General features: G+C 36.1%; 1 long non-coding RNA gene across 1 annotated transcript; it reads left to right on the top strand.

Moving 5' to 3' along the window:
- The first annotated feature begins 1432 nt into the window (after positions 1-1432).
- On the top strand, positions 1433-6632 carry LOC116992073. Its single transcript, XR_004416999.1, has 3 exons — positions 1433-1501; positions 4043-4126; positions 6570-6632. It is a non-coding gene; the product is annotated as an uncharacterized LOC116992073 (long non-coding RNA).
- The last annotated feature ends 2243 nt before the right edge of the window (positions 6633-8875 follow it).

Raw genomic sequence — 8875 nt, 5'->3', positions numbered from 1 at the left:
TGTCTTTGCAGCACTGAAAACCAAGATATTAGTGACACTATTTAGGGGAAAAGATTTACGTAGATTATTTTCCAGTAAACTACATCTTTTGACTCACTATTCATCATTGTACAAATTCCAAAACTATCACAAACAAGGCAACACTGACAAGAGCTTTAAACAGTTAAACACTAAGAAGTAAATAAATATTTTAGAGTTCAGTGGTAGTTGTCATCAAAGATATTGTTATTTTAATCTCACTCCTTGAATCTAGCTTAAAGAATTTGTAATATTAGGTTGATGACCTAATATTTTCTTTCTGCAGAGCAAATTTTAATGAGATAAGCAAATGATGTGTGTTGCATGGTACAACTGAAGCATTAAAAAAACCCAGTAATAAATAATCACATGTGTTTTGTATATATTTTGAAAAATGAGCTTGAACAAGTCTTTAATAAAGTCATTATTTCTCTTATCATAAATCACAAGGTTTATTTTCGCTCACTAGATATAAAACAGTGAAGGACAACTGTTTTAAATTTGTCCTTGCTTGTAATTTACTCTTCAAGAAGTTTGTCATAACTTTTCTTTGACTAATACAAAAGAGTACTACTCCATGTGTAATTATAATATACGAAAATAATTATTTAAACGAATGAAACTTCCAGTCTAGAGACATCTTGCAAAAATACTAGCTCATATATATGCCAGTATGCTGAGACAGAATCAATTTATTGTCTTAGAAATAATTTATTAAAAAAGGTATAATTTAGCTAGCTATCTACCTGAGCCAATGAGCAAACTTGTACTGTACTATAAGAGTTTCATATTGTTAGAGGGACAAATTATGTCTTTTCTAGTGATTTGGACTGTAAAATTTGTGTTAATTAATGTTGTCTGAGCCATTAAGCCTTTTTCAGCCCATTTCTTTAACTTCTACCACAACAAAACAAGCAAAACCAAAACAAAAATGAAACCATAGAAATAATTAAAATTCAGATCTCCTAATATGGATCATGTTGTCACTAAAAGTGGAGTGTATTCAAGTATCCCTTCTTTGCATAGAGTCATAATTGCACCAGGAACACAAGTATTTTTGTTATTTAATTTTCTAAGTAAACAGAATTCCCTCCCCCCCAGCCCTTTTTAAAATGCAGAATACTATGACAAGCATCTAGAGTCCTCATCAGTTTGGACAAACCAGGAGCAAGAGAGACAATCCTGGAATGTTCCCTCATTTAGGTGAGAAAAGTGTCTCACATAGGTAGTAATTGTACTTCTGTGCTTATGGATCAGAAAGCTATCCCCATTCCTGAATTCCACTTTAAATGGGCCATTTGTGCGTTAGGTTTGGGAAGTTCCTATAACAGAGACCAATAGCCATGGAAGCAGATACTTTGTTTTTTAAGAACACAATCAAGTCTTCAGAGTCCCAGTTACTTCAGATACATGAATCAGATATAATTCTCTTTTCTGGCCTGGAGGTAGAAGTGTCTGCATTTCTGATCTTAAAAAGAAATAGGTAATTTAAACAAAATTTCCTTATTTTGAAGCTGTAAGTATTATTTAATCTGTAAGTAGATCTCTGGTAGGTTTTTTAACTTTAGTTTATCAGCAGCACTGATTCAAGGCCTTGCAACCAAGCAGGCAAATCTGAATTTTTCTGTCATGAAGATAAGGTGCTGTCTGCTACTGTAACTAAAGCAGAAGGTGTCAGAGTACTCCTGAGCCAAATGAGAGGAGCGTGAGTTGTGTCTACACGAATATATTTTGTTCTTCCCGTTGAGATATTGAGGTTAGTTATTACTGCTGCTGTTGAAAGATCAGTTTGCTTAGCACAGCACAAACTGCTGTTCCTCATCCCTGAGATATTCCTTCAGCAGCACTATTTCTTATTGCTAGCTTAGCTTCCCACCTGTTCTAAACAAGTGTTGTGCATGTTCTTTTTGCTACAAGTTAAGTGGACTTTTTCACTTCTTATTATTCTAAAACAAGAACTGAATAAATTGTTTATGGCCTTATATAACTTGTTTTTAACTGATGAAACTGATAGCACATCTTCCCTTAGCACTGAATTTTCTAAGTTTTTAGATGTGGTTTCCAGGACTGGCTATTCATAAATTTCTAAATTCAGACGGTATTACCTTAGTGAATTTGGGAACTGTTGGAACAGTTGCCAGTGTTTCTCCTTACATGGAAAAAAAGTGGAGTATTGGGATAGATAGGTACATATTCTGACATAATTCTAGGTCTCTGTTAAAGTGAGCTATGACAGATTAAAATTAAAAATAAATCTGTTTTCATTTTTACATAATAATTTGACAGCTAAAGCAGTCATTCAAGAAAGGAGAACACTGGGAACTCTCTTATGTTTCATTTAGTTCAAGATGAAGTGATTTCATAAATATCCTATCTCTAGTGACAAAATCATTCGCTTGTAGAGAAGCCAGAATATGGTCTATGCTTATGTGTGAAAGCTGAGCTGGAGTTTAGAAAGGTTCATCAAGGAGTGATGAAGCACCTTGCTGTATTTTGTCAGGAGGTCCCAGCCTTGGTCATTGTTTCCTCTTCCTAGTTCTGGGCTGGCATTTTGGGGTTTCATTTTTACCCATGTCAGAGGGAGGTAATAGTGATATTCTAACAAAAAATATCTGTGGTATCTCAGAAGAAGTGCTATAAATCCTTGCTGGTTTGTGATTCCTCTGATCAGATAATTTATTATCATTAATAGGAAAGTCTTCAGAAATGTAGAAAATATGGGTTAGGTTTGCCTCTACTCAGAATTTAGAGTGTACAGCAGATACTTTTTTTTTCCTAGATGGTTCTGAAATAATTTTACTTTATTGTAATGATATTAACAGCAAAGAAGTAAGGAAACTAAATGGAAGCACTCACCACATCCACTGCTTTTCTGTAGTCTTAAGAGATGCGTTATATAAGGAGTTTGAATGGAAAAGGAAATAATATATTTTTTCTGTGTGGTGGATTGTCCTTAAGATACGTACAGTAATTTCACAAACACAAGCCGCACTGTTTTGACCAAAATTTTGGTGGAAACCCGGAAGTGTGGCTAGTACTCTGGGGCGGCTAATTTATTAACAAAAATGTGATATCTGCCCTTACCTGGTACCGTGCCGGTCCTGTCCCGAGCATAAATGGTTTGAAATCCATGGTTTCCCGTTGTTCAGACGATGAACCAATCAGAGAACAGCTTATTGCCTGCCTGTGGATGGTGGTGTTACTGGCAGGGCGGGGGGTGTTATCGGGATGAGCTCCCTCGGCGCGTTCCCTCGGCAGTTTGATAAAAGTGTGTGATATTTCTCTGTACTTTTTAAAGTGTTTTCAGTCTTGTGCGGCTGCACGGCTGGCCGTGCTCGTGTGGATCAGGGGAGGGGCCGGGCCGGGCCGGGCCGGGCTGGGTTGGGCTGTTCTCATGCGGATCAGGGGAAAGGAGGGGAGAGGAGGGGCCAGGCCGGGCCGTGCCCACGCGGCTGAGCTGTTGTTTAAAGGCAACGCGAATCTGTTGGGAATACTCGCAAAATGACCACACTATTGTTCGTGTCTTTTTTGGCTTGTAAATAAAGGGTACGCTGCCACGGCTATTGTCTGTGTCTTTTTTCACTTGGAAATAATGTTTCCAAGGTCAGCAGTAAGCCAGTAAGCCCTGGCGATCCCACAATTGTGTTACTAAATGACGGCTTTGTGAAAGTTCGCCGTGAACGAAAGTGCGGCTAATATTTGGGTGCGGTTTTTTTATTGACAAAGACATCAACATTGCCAACACACCAGAAATGGGGCTTATACTCCGTGCAGCTTGTATTCATGAAATTACTGTAATTATAATTTTGTCAAGACTGTATACAATTTAAACCGACTGAATTCCACTCTGTTTAATGAAGTGTCAGTTAAATTTGCCTTTTTAGTATCCAAATACTTTAAAATATCATTAAGTGTCAAATCAGTAAAATGTAATCTCATTTTCTCCTTATCTGCATAGTCTCCATTGTATGTATGTGCATGTGCTTGATTTCCACTTCTGATGCTGCTGTCATTTCCTGGTCAGGCTGGCTGATAAAAGGAATACTTCCAGTTTTCATCTACCAGCTGAGTCCCAAAAGAATAAGACAAGGCGGAGGGCACAGAGAAGGTAAGTATTTACTCCAATGCACTCTTACACTTGTAGGCACAAAAAATGGATTAGCCAGTCATGTAAAGGATGTTGCCTCTTAGAACGTACCAAATGCACTCTACAGATGAAAATAAGTGAAAGTACAGGTAAATAATATTTCATAAGGTTGAAGTTCTTGTTTCTCAGATCTTTGTCCTCTTCCTTGGTGTTATCAGGTCAGGATCTTCTTTATGTCATGCCACTCCTTCCTCTGCTACACCCATCAGTCACTCTTTATTGGCTTTTAAGTGTTGTGTGCAATGAATTTCTTCAATCCAGTCCCAGTCTTTATTACATTTGCCACAAATGCTGACCTTTGCTTTGCATCCCCTTCTATGTGTCTTCAAACTGCCTCTTTACGAGTTGGGTTAAATGGCAGTAGTATATTTTCCTGTTACAAGGTCAGCTTTCCCATTTTCTTGCTAGTTTTTCTGACAGGGTGATTTTGAGATCTGAAATCCTCTCTGAATAGAAATCCCTAGTGCAGCTTATGAACATATGACATGCATCAAAAATCTGTTTTGTGCTGAATATCTTCTCCATGATTTCAGATTCATTATTTTTATATAGTCAAAATTATATATGCATTCATAATTGTATATAATTTTTTTGCATATATGAACTGGCCTTCTACCTTAAGTATTTACTCTGAATATATTTTCTTAGATTTTATGGAAGAATCATGAAAATAATGTTCTGAAGCTACATCAAATAAAGTTCATGAACACTATCTCCTTCTTCACAATTTGTGAAACTTCAAGCCATATTTATTCTGTATGGACTCTTGAATAATTTATGTACAAAAAAAGCCAGGTGACCTACATGAAGCCATAATCTCACTCCTAGTTGTGATTTGCATCAGATCAAAATGACTCCCCTTATCTGATATAAGCTACTCAGCATAAAAGTAAAACACATAAAGGAGGAGTAAAGTTTATTTCTTAACTGGGAAATGGTTACTCATACTCTTGTAAAAGATTTTTTAAAAACCCAAACCAATAACAACAACAAAAAACCAACCAAGCAAAAAACAACAACAAAAAACCCACCCAAAACCCAATCAATCAGCCAAAAAAAAAAAATTCACCCAAAACGAAAAGAAACACAAAAAAAATCCCATAAAAGCAAGGAAAACTTCACTAAAATCTAAGCCTCTCATTGCAGGTGTTTCTCTCATAGCTGACTTAATGCTTTAAGGTACATAATCAGTTTAAATTACTTGAAAGAAAAAATAATCCAAAAATAGGAATCAAGCTCTCTAACTGCAAATGAAGTCACTGTGATGAAGCAAGAAAGGATGAATTATATAATCATTGTAGATGCTTTTTATTTCTCACTACAGTTGATTCTACCACTGTTGAACTAGTTGTTGCTTGATGAGGCACCCTGTTAGCTATGCTATGTCACCACATTATTAGTACCTTGGTAGTTTCCACCTTGCTGCAATAGCAATCAAAAGAAAATTATTATTTTTTCCTCTTGCCCAGATGAGTACTTTTCCTCAGCTTTCAATATTTGAGGAAAATATAAATAGTCTTTTCCCAGTTTCACCACTGAAAAGAGTAAAAAGAAAATCAGAAGAAAAAAAAATGATTAGATGTAAATAATAATAAAATAATTAGAAGTTTATTATTTGATATAAAGTATATATGAAATTGGGATTTGTGTAGGGAAACCTATTTGGAGTTTAGAAAGGTAAGAAAGTAATCTATCAGGAATGGAATAAGTATAGTTGAGCCTGCTTCAGACTGAGATTTAAACTACTCAGTTCTGCACTTTTCCCTGTATTTCTGAGCAACGAGTTGTGGAAAATCTAAGAAAATAATAATCAAAATATTTATTAAATAGACAGCCCATTGAAAGTTAAACAATAAACTAGTTATTTTTTGCACCTGCATCTCATATATTGAGGAAAGTTCTCTTCCTTAAGACTGCCCTTACATTATTAAAAAATGCCATTGTTAGTACCAAACCATTTGACTTTGAATACAATCTTTAGCACAAAAGCAATGGCAGGAGTTTTTATCAAAATAAAATGTCTTACTCTTGAAATTGTTGTCCTGGGGTTCAGCATTTTTGCTGATGGATACATCTGTCTTGCTATATTATGGTGAGGTAGCCCTTTCCTGTGAAGTGAACTTCTAAGTGAATTTTGTTTTGGAAAGCAATTTAATGTTTGCTGATAACATTGATTGCTACTTTGTCAGTGTTAGCTTTTAAGCTTCTGTTCTGGTCTGCTTAATTTTTTGAAATAACTTATTTGATTAAGTGATGCTTTTCTACCAACAGTTCAACCGGCTTTCTGCTGATAGTTGGTTTTTTTTCCTCTGTGATATTTTAAACTTGCTGAGCCTCTTTATCATTAGAATTTTAAAAGGTAGGTTAGATTCAGACCTCCCCCATGCTGCTGCTCTTTTTCTAGATATGCACTAATAAACTCGGACCGAGTGTACCCTCAGCAAGTTTGCAGATGACACAAACCTGGGAGCAGACCTCCACAGACTGGAAAAACAGACTGGCTGGAACCTCACAAAGGTCAACAATGAGAAGTGCAAAGCCCTGCCACATGGGAAGGAACCATCCCTGGCACCAGTGTATGCTGAGAGCTACACAGCTGGAAAGCAGCTTGGCAGAAAACTACCTGTAGTCCAAGCTGAACCTGAGCCAGCAGCGTGTTCTGGCAGCAAAGTCTGATGGCAGCCTGGGCTGCATTATGAGAAGCATTGCCAGTGGGTCCAAGGAGGTGAATCCTTCCTTCAAGTCGGCAGTAGTGATGTCATACCTGGAAGACGGTCTTGTTTTGGACTCCTGGACATACCTGGGAGAGAACAATGAAGAACTATGAAGATGATGAGGAGATAAAATGGGAGATGGTCAGGGAAAGAACTTACTAATGAATCTAAATATCTGAAGGGATGGTGGAAAGTGGGTTGAAAAAAGTTCTTATCTGAGCACCAGAAAACACTTTTTCACTTTGAAGGTCATTGAGTACTAGCACAGGTTTCCTAGAGGGAAATTGTGGAATATTCTCCTTGGAGATACTGAAAAATGGTCCTGGGGAACTGGCTCTGGGTTTCTCTACATGAGTAGGAGTTGGACCAGATGATTTCTATCAGAGCTCCCTTCCAATCTCAACCATGAGATTCTGTGATTGGGTAGACTCAGTAGTTGCAATAACAGACCTGTTTTTCCAGATGAACATACTTGTTGGACTGGTCAGTTTTCTTGTTTTCCCAACACCTATTTTATCTGTACTATGAAATCACCCAATCCAGTAATCTCCATCTTCTTCCCCTCGGCCCCAACAGAAAAGGTCTAATTTTAAGAGAAATAATTTACTACTCATCATCACACAAGTAATTCCTTCTATGTCATTCAAGCTGATAGGTATTTGCTAGAAATACATAAAAATCTCATTTTTACTAACTTCTCCAGAAGATATGACCTTTTGCAAGGTCTTTTATAGGAATATACTACAAGACATAATCTCTGATCTGTTGCTGCCTCAATGATACCATGAATAGTAGAGAATCACTGTGATAAGAACAATTTAAATGTCATACAAGATTAAATAAATTATTCTTGAAATTTGCCATATTCTCTTAATTTGTATGTATTTGGTAATTAGTAATTTAAATAATCTTATTGAATTTGAAAGAATAGCTATGAACAAGAGAAAATTCAGCAGATCAAAGATTTCAAAATATAGTATACTGAGAGCAAAGAGGTTTTTTAAAATTAAACACATGCTATATTTATATTCTTAAATATTTCTTAGATGTGAAGATTGATTATCAGGAAAAAAATTAATATATTAAAGAACCTAATTATCAACTACTACTAATAATGTCACTGAAGTGTGCAATATACTTCCCTAAAACATGGAATGTACATCTGCTGTGAAACATAGTCTAGCAAATGCCCTGGAAATTTTACAACAAAGGTTTACTTTTTTCAGTAAGAGAGCAATTGATCAACTAAAAAGAAAACAAAATTGTGTGCTGATAGGAAAATTTACCCACAGAAAAAAAATAGGTAAAAGTTATATGGCCATAAAATGTATTAATAAAAGGCTGTTAGGATAAAAGGTATGCTCAACCTTTCAGAAATAGTGATTACAAGTGAGCTCACAGGGCTGCTACAAATATCAATTTTTCAAACACTGACCATTTGAAATGCAATGGCTTGAAATTGTAATCATTAGAGCAACTTTATGCACCAAGAAGGAAATGTCAAAAGGGCTGTTCATAGCTTTGAACTTGCCAAAACACAAATGCAGAAACTTGGTCTTTCAGATGTGATTTTTCTGAAAATAAGTTCCCAAACCAAACCAGTTCTATTATTTCCAAAAAGACCATATTTTCTCTCTGAATATCTTAAGACTAGTAATAAAAAATAAGTGGAAATTTTGCTAGTTATTTTTTCTGATCATAACCTGTATCTGATTAGCTGTGGTTGGATAGTTTGGAATGAGTAATTTCATCTCAGCAGGAGAACTTAGCACAACAATTTCTGACTGAACTGCTGTGGAAGGGTTTGTTTTGCTCCGTTAAACTGTCCCCCTGAAATTAATGCGTCAACAGTAAACCATTTTTTAAGATCTACAAGGGATGTCCACTGTTGTACACTGGTCAGAATTCATCCCTCTCTTTAAAAAACTTTCTCTCCTATGGCTCTCAGTACAATTAGAGAGAGAGAAATGTGTACTGCCAACATGTGATTCAGCCT

This window comes from Catharus ustulatus, chromosome 2, assembly GCF_009819885.2.
Source record: "Catharus ustulatus isolate bCatUst1 chromosome 2, bCatUst1.pri.v2, whole genome shotgun sequence".
Taxonomy (NCBI): domain Eukaryota; kingdom Metazoa; phylum Chordata; class Aves; order Passeriformes; family Turdidae; genus Catharus; species Catharus ustulatus.
The sequence above is the reverse complement of the archived record's forward strand: the minus strand, read 5'-3'. Positions and strand labels throughout refer to the sequence as shown.